Consider the following 14661-nt stretch of genomic DNA (forward strand, 5'->3'; position numbering starts at 1 on the left):
AGACAATCTGGCTTCATGACAGCAGAGAATCAGTCTGCATGTCATAGCAGAGAATGAGGCTTCACGTCACCCACCACTGCAACAGTCCATTGGCATATATTTAGGCCTAGCACACAGGCAGAGCAGAGAGGTCCCGTAACAGACGATCTGGCTTCATGTCAGCAGAGAATCAGTCTGCATGTCATAGCAGAGAATGAGGCTTCACGTCACCCACCACTGCAACAGTCCATTGGCATATATTTAGGCCTAGCACACAGGCAGAGCAGAGAGGTCCCGTAACAGACAATCTGGCTTCATGTCAGCAGAGAATCAGTCTGCATGTCATAGCAGAGAATCAGGCTTCACGTCAGCCACCACTGCAACAGTCCATTGTCATAAATTTAGGCCCAGCACCCAGGCAGAGGAGAGAGGTCCCGTAACAGACAATCTGGCTTCATGTCAGCAGAGAATTAGTCTGCATGTCATAGCAGAGAATCAGGCTTCATGTCAGCCACCACTGCAACAGTCCATTGGCATATATTTAGGCCTAGCACACAGGCAGAGGAGAGGTTCATTCAACTTTGGGTAGCCTCGCAATATAATGGTAAAATGAAAATAAAAATAGGATTGAATGAGGAAGTGCCCTGGAGTCCAATAATATATGGTTATGGGGAGGTAGTTAATGTCTAATCTGGACAAGGGACGGACAGGTCCTGTGGGATCCATGCCTGGTTCATTTTTATGAACGTCAGCTTGTCCACATTGGCTGTAGACAGGCGGCTGCGTTTGTCTGTAATGACGCCCCCTGCCGTGCTGAATACACGTTCAGACAAAACGCTGGCTGCCGGGCAGGCCAGCACCTCCAAGGCATAAAAGGCTAGCTCTGGCCACGTGGACAATTTAGAGACCCAGAAGTTGAATGGGGCCGAACCATCAGTCAGTACGTGGAGGGGTGTGCACACGTACTGTTCCACCATGTTAGTGAAATGTTGCCTCCTGCTAACACGTTGCGTATCAGGTGGTGGTGCAGTTAGCTGTGGCGTGTTGACAAAAGTTTTCCACATCTCTGCCATGCTAACCCTGCCCTCAGAGGAGCTGGCCGTGACACAGCTGCCTTGGCGACCTCTTGCTCCTCCTCTGCCTTGGCCTTGGGCTTCCACTTGTTCCTCTGTGACATTTGGGAATGCTCTCAGTAGCGCGTCTACCAACGTGCGCTTGTACTCGCGCATCTTCCTATCACGCTCCAGTGCAGGAAGTAAGGTGGGCACATTGTCTTTGTAGCGTGGATCCAGCAGGGTGGCAACCCAGTAGTCCGCACAGGTTAAAATGTGGGCAACTCTGCTGTCGTTGCGCAGGCACTGCAGCATGTAGTCGCTCATGTGTGCCAGGCTGCCCAGGGGTAAGGACAAGCTGTCCTCTGTGGGAGGCGTATCGTCATCGTCCTGCCTTTCCCCCCAGCCACGCACCAGTGATGGACCCGAGCTGCGTTGGGTGCCACCCCGCTGTGACCATGCTTCATCCTCATCCTCCTCCACCTCCTCCTCATCCTCATCCTCCTCGTCCTCCAGTAGTGGGCCCTGGCTGGCCACATTTGTACCTGGCCTCTGCTGTTGCCAAAAACCTCCCTCTGAGTCACTTCGAAGAGACTGGCCTGAAAGTGCTAAAAATGACCCCTCTTCCTCCTCCTCCTCCTCCTCCTGGGCCACCTCCTCTTCCATCATCGCCCTAAGTGTTTTCTCAAGGAGACATAGAAGTGGTATTGTAACGCTGATAACGGTGTCATCGCCACTGGCCATGTTGGTGGAGTACTCGAAACAGCGCAACAGGGCACACAGGTCTCGCATGGAGGCCCAGTCATTGGTGGTGAAGTGGTGCTGTTCTGTAGTGCGACTGACCCGTGCGTGCTGCAGCTGAAACTCCACTATGGCCTGCTGCTGCTCGCACAGTCTGTCCAGCATGTGCAAGGTGGAGTTCCACCTGGTGGGCACGTCGCATATGAGGCGGTGAGCGGGAAGGCCGAAGTTACGCTGTAGCGCAGACAGGCGAGCAGCAGCAGGATGTGAACGCCGGAAGCGCGAACAGACGGCCCGCACTTTATGCAGCAGCTCTGACATGTCGGGGTAGTTGTGAATGAACTTCTGCACCACCAAATTCAGCACATGCGCCAAGCAAGGGATGTGCGTCAAATTGGCTAGTCCCAGAGCTGCAACGAGATTTCGCCCATTATCACACACCACCAGGCCGGGCTTGAGGCTCACCGGCAGCAACCACTCGTCGGTCTGTTGTTCAATACCCCGCCACAACTCCTGTGCGGTGTGGGGCCTGTCCCCCAAACATATGAGTTTCAGAATGGCCTGCTGACGTTTACCCCGGGCTGTGCTGAAGTTGGTGGTGAAGGTGTGTGGCTGACTGGATGAGCAGGTGGAAGAAGAGGAGGAGGAAGCCGAGAAGGAGGAGGTGGCAACAGGAGGCAAAGAATGTTGCCCTGCGATCCTTGGCGGCGGAAGGACGTGCGCCAAACAGCTCTCCGCCTGGGGCCCAGCTGCCACTACATTTACCCAGTGTGCAGTTAGGGAGATATAGCGTCCCTGGCCGTGCTTACTGGTCCACGTATCTGTGGTTAGGTGGACCTTGCTACAGATGGCGTTGCGCAGTGCACACTTGATTTTATCGGATACTTGGTTGTGCAGGGAAGGCACGGCTCTCTTGGAGAAGTAGTGCCGGCTGGGAACAACATACTGTGGGACAGCAAGCGACATGAGCTGTTTGAAGCTGTCTGTGTCCACCAGCCTAAATGACAGCATTTCATAGGCCAGTAGTTTAGAAATGCTGGCATTCAGGGCCAGGGATCGAGGGTGGCTAGGTGGGAATTTACGCTTTCTATCAAATGTTTGTGAGATGGAGAGCTGAACGCTGGCGTGTGACATGGTTGAGACGCTTGGTGACGGAGGTGGTGGTGGTGGTGTTGGTGGTACATCCCCTGTTTGCTGGGCGGCAGGTGCCAACGTTCCTCCAGAGGCGGAGGAAGAGGCCGAGGCGGCAGCAGCAGAATAGGCCGAGGCGGCAGCAGCAGAAGAGGTAGCAGGGGGAGCCTGAGTGACTTCCTTGGTTTTAAGGTGTTTACTCCACTGCAGTTCATGCTTTGCATGCAGGTGCCTGGTCATGCAGGTTGTGCTCAGGTTCAGAACGTTAATGCCTCGCTTCAGGCTCTGATGGCACAGCGTGCAAACCACTCGGGTCTTGTCGTCAGCACATTGTTTGAAGAAGTGCCATGCCAGGGAACTCCTTGAAGCTGCCTTTGGGGTGCTCGGTCCCAGATGGCGGCGGTCAGTAGCAGGCGGAGTCTCTTGGCGGCGGGTGTTCTGCTTTTGCCCACTGCTCCCTCTTTTGCTACGCTGTTGGCTCGGTCTCACCACTGCCTCTTCCTCCGAACTGTGAAAGTCAGTGGCACGACCTTCATTCCATGTGGGGTCTAGGACCTCATCGTCCCCTGCATCGTCTTCCACCCAGTCTTGATCCCTGACCTCCTGTTCAGTCTGCACACTGCAGAAAGACGCAGCAGTTGGCACCTGTGTTTCGTCATCATCAGAGACATGCTGAGGTGGTATTCCCATGTCCTCATCATCAGGAAACATAAGTGGTTGTGCGTCAGTGCATTCTATGTCTTTCACCGCTGGGGAAGGGCTAGGTGGATGCCCTTGGGAAACCCTGCCAGCGGAGTCTTCAAACAGCATAAGAGACTGCTGCATAACTTGAGGCTGAGACAGTTTCCCTGGTATGCATGGGGGTGATGTGACAGACTGATGGGGTTGGTTTTCAGGCGCCATCTGTGCGCTTTCTGCAGAAGACTGGGTGGGAGATAATGTGAACGTGCTGGATCCACTGTCGGCCACCCAATTGACTAATGCCTGTACCTGCTCAGGCCTTACCATCCTTAGAACGGCATTGGGCCCCACCATATATCGCTGTAAATTCTGGCGGCTACTGGGACCTGAGGTAGTTGGTACACTAGGACGTGTGGATGTGGCAGAACGGCCACGTCCTCTCCCAGCACCAGAGGGTCCACTAACACCACCACGACCATGTCCACGTCCGCGTCCCTTACTAGATGTTTTTCTCATTGTTATGGTTCACCACAACAACAAATATATTATTTGGCCCAATGTATTGTATTCAAATTCAGCGGGATATAAATTTGAGGCCTAGTATTTAGGCGCTGGGTGACCGGTATGGATTTAGTGACAGAATTAGACTTGGAAATGCACAGAAGCGTGTGTGTGTGAAGTTATTCTGAATGACCCAATGTGCACCTTGAATATTATATACCCTTTTAGGGATAGATTTCAAATAGCTCTGATATAGCAGAAACCACTAAATTATGAAATTGCTAAATTGGGAATTGTATTTCAACCCAGAACAAAAAATGTGCTTTGACGGACACTAAATAACTTTCCCAGCCACAACAGGACAGCGTTAACGAGAGATTTAGCAGGATATAAATTTGAGGCCTAGTATTTAGGCGCTGGGTGACCGGTATGGATTTAGTGACAGAATTAGACTTGGAAATGCACAGAAGCGTGTGTGTGTGAAGTTATTCTGAATGACCCAATGTGCACCTTGAATATTATATACCCTTTTAGGGATAGATTTCAAATAGCTCTGATATAGCAGAAACCACTAAATTATGAAATTGCTAAATTGGGAATTGTATTTCAACCCAGAACAAAAAATGTGCTTTGACGGACACTAAATAACTTTCCCAGCCACAACAGGACAGCGTTAACGAGAGATTTAGCAGGATATAAATTTGAGGCCTAGTATTTAGGCGCTGGGTGACAGGTATGGGTTTAGTGACAGAATTAGACTTAGAAATACACAGTAGCGGGTGTGTGTGAAGTTATTCTGAATGACCCAATGTGCACCTTGAATATTATATACCCTTTTAGGGATAGATTTCAAATAGCTCTGATATAGCAGAAACCACTAAATTATGAAATTGCTAAATTGGGAATTGTATTTCAACCCAGAACAAAAAATGTGCTTTGACGGACACTAAATAACTTTCCCAGCCACAACAGGACAGCGTTAACGAGAGATTTAGCAGGATATAAATTTGAGGCCTAGTATTTAGGCGCTGGGTGACAGGTATGGGTTTAGTGACAGAATTAGACTTAGAAATACACAGTAGCGGGTGTGTGTGAAGTTATTCTGAATGACCCAATGTGCACCTTGAATATTATATACCCTTTTAGGGATAGATTTCAAATAGCTCTGATATAGCAGAAACCACTAAATTATGAAATTGCTAAATTGGGAATTGTATTTCAACCCAGAACAAAAAATGTGCTTTGACGGACACTAAATAACTTTCCCAGCCACAACAGGACAGCGTTAACGAGAGATTTAGCAGGATATAAATTTGAGGCCTAGTATTTAGGCGCTGGGTGACAGGTATGGGTTTAGTGACAGAATTAGACTTAGAAATACACAGTAGCGGGTGTGTGTGAAGTTATTCTGAATGACCCAATGTGCACCTTGAATATTATATACCCTTTTAGGGATAGATTTCAAATAGCTCTGATATAGCAGAAACCACTAAATTATGAAATTGCTAAATTGGGAATTGTATTTCAACCCAGAACAAAAAATGTGCTTTGACGGACACTAAATAACTTTCCCAGCCACAACAGGACAGCGTTAACGAGAGATTTAGCAGGATATAAATTTGAGGCCTAGTATTTAGGCGCTGGGTGACAGGTATGGGTTTAGTGACAGAATTAGACTTGGAAATACACAGTAGCGGGTGTGTGTGAAGTTATTCTGAATGACCCAATGTGCACCTTGAATATTATATACCCTTTTAGGGATAGATTTCAAATAGCTCTGATATAGCAGAAACCACTAAATTATGAAATTGCTAAATTGGGAATTGTATTTCAACCCAGAACAAAAAATGTGCTTTGACGGACACTAAATAACTTTCCCAGCCACAACAGGACAGCGTTAACGAGAGATTTAGCAGGATATAAATTTGAGGCCTAGTATTTAGGCGCTGGGTGACAGGTATGGGTTTAGTGACAGAATTAGACTTGGAAATGCACAGTAGCGGGTGTGTGAAGTTATTCTGAATGTCCCTATGTGCACCTTCAATATGATCTACCCTTTTAGGGATAGATTTCAAATAGCTCTGATATAGCAGAAACCACTAAATTATGAAATTGCTAAATTGGGAATTGTATTTCAACCCAGAACAAGAAATGTGCTTGAACGGACACTAAATAACTCGCCCAGCTACAGCACTAAGGACAGATTTAGCTGGATATAAATTTGAGGCCTAGTATTTAGGCGCTGGGTGACAGGTATGGGTTTAGTGACAGAATTAGACTTGGAAATGCACAGTAGCGGGTGTGTGAAGTTATTCTGAATGTCCCTATGTGCACCTTCAATATGATCTACCCTTTTAGGGATAGATTTCAAATAGCTCTGATATAGCAGAAACCACTAAATTATGAAATTGCTAAATTGGGAATTGTATTTCAACCCAGAACAAGAAATGTGCTTGAACGGACACTAAATAACTCGCCCAGCTACAGCACTAACGACAGATTTAGCTGGATATGAATTTGAGGCCTAGTATTTAGGCGCTGGGTGACAGGTATGGGTTTAGTGACAGAATTAGACTTGGAAATGCACAGTAGCGGGTGTGTGAAGTTATTCTGAATGACCCTATGTGCACCTTGAATATTATATACCCTTTTAGGGATAGATTTCAAATAGCTCTGATACAGCAGAAACCACTAAATTTTTAAATTGCTAAATTGGGAATTGTATTTCAACCCAGAACAAAAAATGTGCTTTGACGGACACTAAATAACTTTCCCAGCCACAACAGGACAGCGGTAACGAGAGATTTAGCGGGATATAAATTTGAGGCCTAGTATTTAGGCGCTGGGTGACCGGTATGGATTTAGTGACAGAATTAGACTGGGATATGGCCAAAAAATAACCACACTATTGCTGGTTAAATGCACTTGGTGATGGGCGCAGCTTGCCCCTGATGTAGTATATGGCCAAAAAATGAACAGACTATTGCTGGTTAAATGCACTTGGTGTCACAGCTTGACCAACCACACTACTGAGGGTTAAATGCACTTGGTGACGGGCGCAGCTTGCCCCTGATGTAGTATATGGCCAAAAAATGAACAGACTATTGCTGGTTAAATGCACTTGGTGACGGGCGCAGCTTGCCCCTGATTTAGTATATGGCCAAAAAATGAACAGACTATTGCTGGTTAAATGCACTTGGTGTGATAGCTTGACCAACCACACTACTGAGGGTTAAATGCACTTGGTGACGGGCGCAGCTTGCCCCTGATGTAGTATATGGCCAAAAAATAAACAGACTATTGCTGGTTAAATGCACTTGGTGTGACAGCTTCACCCTGATGTAGGCTTTAGCCAAAAAACAAACGCACCATTGAGGGTTAAATGCACTTGGTGACAGGCGCAGCTTGCCCCTGATGTAGTATATGGCCAAAAAATAAACAGACTATTGCTGGTTAAATGCACTTGGTGTGACAGCTTCACCCTGATGTAGGCTTTAGCCAAAAAACAACCACACCATTGAGGGTTAAATGCACTTGGTCGCAGCTTGTGCTGGCGCACCACAAGACACAAAATGGCCGCCGATCACCCCAGAAAAATGTGACTGACAAACGGTCTGGGCAGCCTAAAAACAGTGAGCAATTGAGGATCAGCAGCTCAATGATCCACAGCTGCAGATCGATCAGTTAATCAAGTCCTTTGGAGGAGTTAATCTGCCTAATCTCGCCCTACTGTCGCAGCCGCAACCTCTCCCTACGCTAATCAGAGCAGAGTGACGGGCGGCGCTATGTGACTCCAGCTTAAATAGAGGCTGGGTCACATGGTGCTCTGGCCAATCACAGCCATGCCAATAGTAGGCATGGCTGTGATGGCCTCTTGGGGCAAGTAGTATGACGCTTGTTGATTGGCTGCTTTGCAGCCTTTCAAAAAGCGCCAAGAAAGCGTCACAAAAGCGCGAAGAAAGCGACGAACACCGAACCCGAACCCGGACTTTTACGAAAATGTCCGGGTTCGGGTCCGTGTCACGGACACCCCAAAATTCGGTACGAACCCGAACTATACAGTTCGAGTTCGCTCATCCCTAGCTATGGGACTTTATTAAAACGCTGGTCTTAATAATTGTGCCCCTTAGGGCTCATGCACACGGCCGTTGCCCGCGGTGGCAGTATTATGTGAATCGACTTCGGATATTTCATCCAAAGTCGATTCGCTCATCCCTAATTTATGAACTATCCCAGAAAACCACTTTAACCCTTCTGGGCCTTACACAGGTTCCATATTTTGCTAGAACAGTTTTAGGCTAGGGCTACACTGCAATTTTTTGCAGCACAATTTTGTTGAGATTTGTAATACTAGATTTCACAACAATTTAAGTAGGGAACAGAGGACTGCTCTGAAAGAATTGAAGAACATGAAAAGTGTTGTGATAAAACCAGCTGATAAGGGGGGCAATGTTGTGATCTGGCTGGTGCAGATGTATGAAAAGGAGGCTTTTCGCCAACTAGGAGATAAGTCCTGTTATTGTAAACTTGATCAGAACCCCATGGTACAGTATAAGTTAGAACTGGACAGGATACTAAAGAGAGCAATGAAACCGCCATTATTAGCGCAAAAATGTGGGTGGGTTTGGTGATGGATTTCCCGGTCCTTCCTACATTTTATCTACTTCCCAAAGTACATAAAGCCTTCATTTGTTTTATGACACCACAGATTTCCTCAGAAGATTGAATAGGGTGCATTTTGATAGGGATATGCTCCTTGTCACGTACGACGTTGAGTCCCTGTATACGTCAATCTACCACGGCCATGGGCTATAAGCGTCAAGATTCTTTCTGGAAATGACCAGTCTTGATGGGGTTCTTATTGATCTCATCATGTTGTTATTGGAGTTTGCATTGACACATAATGCATTCACATTTAAGGACCGTTTTTTACTACAGCTCCGGGGGACGGCTATGAGGGGTTACTTGTGCGCCCTCATATGCTAACCTCTTCCTGGGGCTGTGGGAAAGGGAGATTGTTATGAATGCAGGGAGTCATGATGCCATGGTTTCGTGGTCGAGGTATATTGATGACGTTGTGTTTATCTGGCAGGGCTCGGCGTCACACTTAGAGGAATTCTTGCAGGACCTTAATAACAATGACCGGAATATCAAGCTTACTTGGCAGTATAGTGCAGATCGGGTTGAGTTCCTCGACCTTGTGATTATAGTTGAGGATGGAGGTTTCCTGGGTACAGATATGTACAGGAAGCCTACTTCCACCAATTCCCTGCTGCATTCCTCCTTTTCTCACCATCCGCATGTCTCTAGGGCAATACCAGTTGGCCAGTTTTGTAGAGCCAGGAGGATTTGTTCGAGTGACGCTCGGTTTGAGCGACAGGCGGCTGACCTGTCACAATGCTTCTTGGAGAGAGGATATAACAAAAAAGTAGTACAAAAGGGTTATACTAAAGCAAAAGATCTCTCTAGGGATAACCTTTTGGGCTATGCCAGACAAAAAAGAACAGGCACTGATTATCCCAGATTTGTTACTAAATTTAATGACCATTGGAGACAACTACAAGCTATCCTACAGAAACATTGGCAGGTGCTCCTGACAGATAAAGATCTGAAGGGACTGATCCCTTAGAGACCACTAATAACATGGAAGAGAGAAAAAAACTAAGGGACATGATGACAAGAAGCCACTAGGTCTTTTTGGTGATAAGGACCCACAATGGGGATTCTTCCCGTGTGGTAGCTGTACGACTTGCCAGCATATGATTAGAACAGACAAGTTTGTTGAATCCGGTGCGGGCAGAGAATATAAAATTGTACATCATATTTCCTGCAAAACAGAGGCGGTCATCTATTATGCGGAGTGCCCATGTGGTCTCATCTATATAGGTATGACCACTAGGGCGTTCAAAATCAGAGTACTCAAACACATTCGAGACATTAGGGCAGCAGGTGAGATCACGGAACAACTCAAGAGGCTAAAACCGATTGCAAAACACTTTCGGGAGAAGCACAGTAGCAACCCTAGAGGAATTCTTTTCAGGGGGATAGATCGGGTAAGATTGGGAATTAAAGGGGGAGACATTAAACGATACCTCCTCCAGAAAGAAACTAAATGGATGGTTCTGCTTAATACGGTGACCCCTCATGGGCTTAATGAGGCCTTGAGTTTCAAATCCTTTCTCTAATGTTTTTATGATATGATATTTTATTGATATTTATATTTTCTTTTTTGTTTCTTCTGTAGCCTTATTTCCCCTCTGAATATTGGAATCACAATGTGACCATTAGGATGGGTTGAATGGAATGGGAAGCGGGAGAAAACTCCATCATCTCATGGGAGATACCACTATATGATCTATCAAGATATATTGGTATTTAGTATTTTTTTTTTCACATGTATTTTGGCACTTGTGGTCATTTTATTGTATTTATTATAATTATTGCATGTTTGCACTTTGTCACTTTTTATTATTTAATATTTCATGTATAGACACTATTATCAATATTGTCCATCTGTCTAATTGAATATAGTCCTATTATTATTTTCACATTTATTTGCATATTTGTACTAGGACTATGTACTATGTGTATGTTGTGAGTATGGTGTTTTCGCACTGCATTTTGCACTTTGTCACTTAATTCATTCTAGTCTTTGCCAATATGTTGTTATATCATACCAAATTGGCGCAGTGTTTAAGCGCATGAGTATGTCCCTTATTACTAAGTTATAGCTTGATAGTGCATATGATAGATTGGATCAGATAACACTTTGTTATAGTGGTTCTGACCCTTTCATTTCTAGTCCTCTTTCTTCTCATATATATTCCTTTATGATCACTGTTTAGCTTTTGGTATGGATGTCTAGTGTATAGTTTACAGGGTTGCTTGGTTACCCTGTAAGCTGTTGTAGCGCATCGCCGTGGTGCGCTGTGCGTCGGGTTAAGTAGGAGCTGTTACGCCCCCTTGGGAGGCGGGCTGGAACACATGGAATGCGTTCCACCCCTCCTCCTGATGGGAATGGTGTCTTCATGCTTTGACCACGGAGCGCATCATGAGGTGGGGATGCCCTCGATAGGATACAGCAGCTGTATTAGGAAAGTTCATTATGTATACTTGGTGCTCTTTTTGGATATAAATTTGGGCTGAGGGCTACATTTTATTACCTCCTGATGAAGCTGAGGCAAAACGCGCGTTGAGGTTTTATGGCTGACCCGTGCTGTCTTCTCTACCCCCAATCATGTCTTGCGGTATGTACTGCCTACTGGTGTTATGCTTTTTGTGAGTTGTTGTATTATATTATTTGTGGCCTCCTTGAGCCCTTGTGCACCATTGCTTCGGATTAGCAGTATCCATCAGTGTTACTTTACACTTTCCAGGTATGTAATCTGGAGGGGAATATACCTATATAGTGGGATATACCCAGGGGCATATAAGGCTGGTCACCATGTGCTATTTATGTTCTATAAGTGCACATATTTATATTTGTGATTACGCGGGACATGTGTAACATCTATTTGAGGGAAGTAGCAGCAGAGGTTAGGTAATTCTGGTACCCTTATACGTCTGTTGTTTTATCTTCATTCTTAATTTCATATTGTGATATGCTTTGTATATGGATTTTTTATGCAATAAAACTATTTATATTTTTTGACTATGTTGGGCATATGTCATTATTTTTGAGTGAACAACATTGTAGGTATATTATGGTTATTGCATTTATGCCCTGATTTAATGTTGGTTTATTGAGGCCTGCGTTGGTTTTTCTTTGTTTGCTTACCTGCTCGCTGTCGACAGAGCAGTGGCAAGCAGGTGTAACTACAAGCCATCCCATTCATTTCAATGGGATGCCTTGTTCCTATACACTTGAATAGGAACGAGCACACAGAATGGGCCTTCTCTTCAACCAGCTGATATTGATGACTATGGATGAGCGAATCGACTTAGGATGAAACAGCCGAAGTCTATTCGCATAATACTTCGTTTGAATATTAGAAGTGGTACCTTGGAAATGTGCAGTGTCCCACTACATGGCCATGGGCATCGCAAACTTGTTTTATTGTGTTTTATTGTCAAATATTATGCCTGTATGCTGTACTTTATCTCATGTCATATTCTCCCATGTCATTATGTGATTTTACATGTGAGATCTTTTACACAGGCCAAGTTAGGGTGCACTACACTAGTTTCTCCACTAGAAGGGGCAGTGTTACAGTGTATATATAGCTTAGCTCAGGCCCAGTTAGTGAGTCTTTCCCTTAAGTTTAGTCAGTGTGCAGCCACGATGTAACTGCCTGCTGGAGGGAGGCCTCCTGCCTCTCTAGTCTCTCCCTGTTGGCTCCACAGTCCAGGGTTAAAGCCTACAAGATTCAGCCTAGAGGTGAGAAATCTACTTACTTCTATAGCTGGCTCCTCCGGGGTGATCAGTGACAAGCTGCTACAGCAAGTATTCAAGGGGACTAGAATATTTTATTCAAGTCAAAGGATAGCAAATGGCCGTACTCAAAGGCTTCCCAGGCACCTTTGCAATTTAAATCCTGGACAGTTAGGCCAGCTGTCATAAAAGCACTGGAAATAGAGGTTCAAGGATTCTAAAAACCACCTTTAATTCAGGTTAGAATAAGGCGAGAGTTAATACCAGCCTAAGACTTTTTATACTTCAGAAGCCTAGTCTGAAGCAGTACTTTCATATATATAAAAGACAAAGAGCCTGTTTCATCTGAGGACTTACAATACCCTACCCCCGTATGCATAAGAGACTGAATTTCATATCTGGATGTACTAGAGACTGTTCAATACTTGGATGTAAACATTACCAGGAGCAACGTTCAGTAAAAGTTATAAGTTAGATTGCACCATCCTTGTCTCAATCTCCAATTCCTCTGTTAACACTACAGTAAATGGTTGTACCAGCATAAAAGGTACTGGTGTCACGACTACAAGGGACATTGCCACTGGCACATTAATGCAGACCATCAAGGGCACCTCGAACCACCACCTGGCCTGTGTCCCTTACACCAGAGTGTGCCCCAGAGAATTCCTGTGCCATTCTCCTCATCACTTATGCAGGCCTGTCCAGGGACGACGTAACCGTGATTAACCAGTACTGTATTTACCTCGGCCCACCTAATGCTCAAACCGTGACCTCATGTATAATTCCCCTGTTGGTCTGGCATACTGCAAATGAACCCAAGTTCGGGAAATGTTTTTTTACAGTAGAAATTGATTTAAGAAGTTATTATGCAAAGTCTCGCGAGACTTCGCAAAGTAATAACTTCAGCTCATAGGAGCCAATACATTCTAATGCTGTACGGAGCGCTCGCTGTGTACAGTCGTGGCCAAAAGTTTTGAGAATGACACAAATATTAATTTTCACAAAGTTTGCTGCTAAACTGCTTTTAGATCTTTGTTTCAGTTGTTTCTGTGATGTAGTGAAATATAATTACACGCACTTCATATGTTTCAAAGGCTTTTATCGACAATTACGTGACATTTATGCAAAGAGTCAGTATTTGCAGTGTTGGCCCTTCTTTTTCAGGACCTCTGCAATTCGACTGGGCATGCTCTCAATCAACTTCTGGGCCAATTCCTGACTGATAGCAACCCATTCTTTCATAATCACTTCTTGGAGTTTGTCAGAATTAGTGGGTTTTTGTTTGTCCACCCGCCTCTTGAGGATTGACCACTAGTTCTCAATAGGATTAATATCTGGGGAGTTTCCAGGCCATGGACCCAAAATGTTAACATTTTGGTCCCCGAGCCACTTAGTTATCACTTTTGCCTTATGGCACGGTGCTCCATCGTGCTGGAAAATGCATTGTTCTTCACCAAACTGTTGTTGGATTGTTGGAAGAAGTTATTGTTGGAGGGTGTTTTGGTACCATTCTTTATTCATGGCTGTTGCTTTACTGTTGGCATGACACAGGACTGATGGTAGCGCTCACCTTTTCTTCTCCGGACAAGCCTTTTTCCTGATGCCCCAAACAATCGGAAAGAGGCTTCATCGGAGAATATGACTTTACCCCAGTCCTCAGCAGTCCATTCACCATATTTTCTGCAGAAGATCAATCTGTCCCTGGTGTTTTTTTTTTTTTTTTGAGAGAAGTGACTTATTTGCTGCCCTTCTTGACACCAGGCCATCTTACAAAAGTCTTCGCCTCACTGTGCATGCAGATGCGCTCACACCTGCCTGCTGCCATTCCTGAGAAAGCTCTGCACTGGTGGCACTCCAATCCCGCAGCTGAATCCTCTTTAGGAGACAATCCTGGGGCTTGCTGGACTTTCTTGGACGCCCTGAAGCCTTCTTAACAAGAATTGAACCTCTTTCCTTGAAGTTCTTGATGATCCTATAAATTGTTGATTGAGGTGCAATCTTAGTAGCCACAATATCCTTGCCTGTGAATCCATTTTTATGCAATGCAATGATGGCTGCGTAGTGTCCCACTGTGGGCACTACACAAGGGTCAATTGGGCCACGTTGTCCTCCTACTCCTAAGGGACAGTGGCAGTGTATTTTGCAGTTCATTTTAATGCATTTTCATATGTATTTATGTGTATTCTTCCCTGTGATGTGTGTAGC

Source organism: Bufo gargarizans, chromosome 5 (assembly GCF_014858855.1).
Source record: "Bufo gargarizans isolate SCDJY-AF-19 chromosome 5, ASM1485885v1, whole genome shotgun sequence".
Taxonomy (NCBI): Eukaryota; Metazoa; Chordata; class Amphibia; order Anura; family Bufonidae; genus Bufo; species Bufo gargarizans.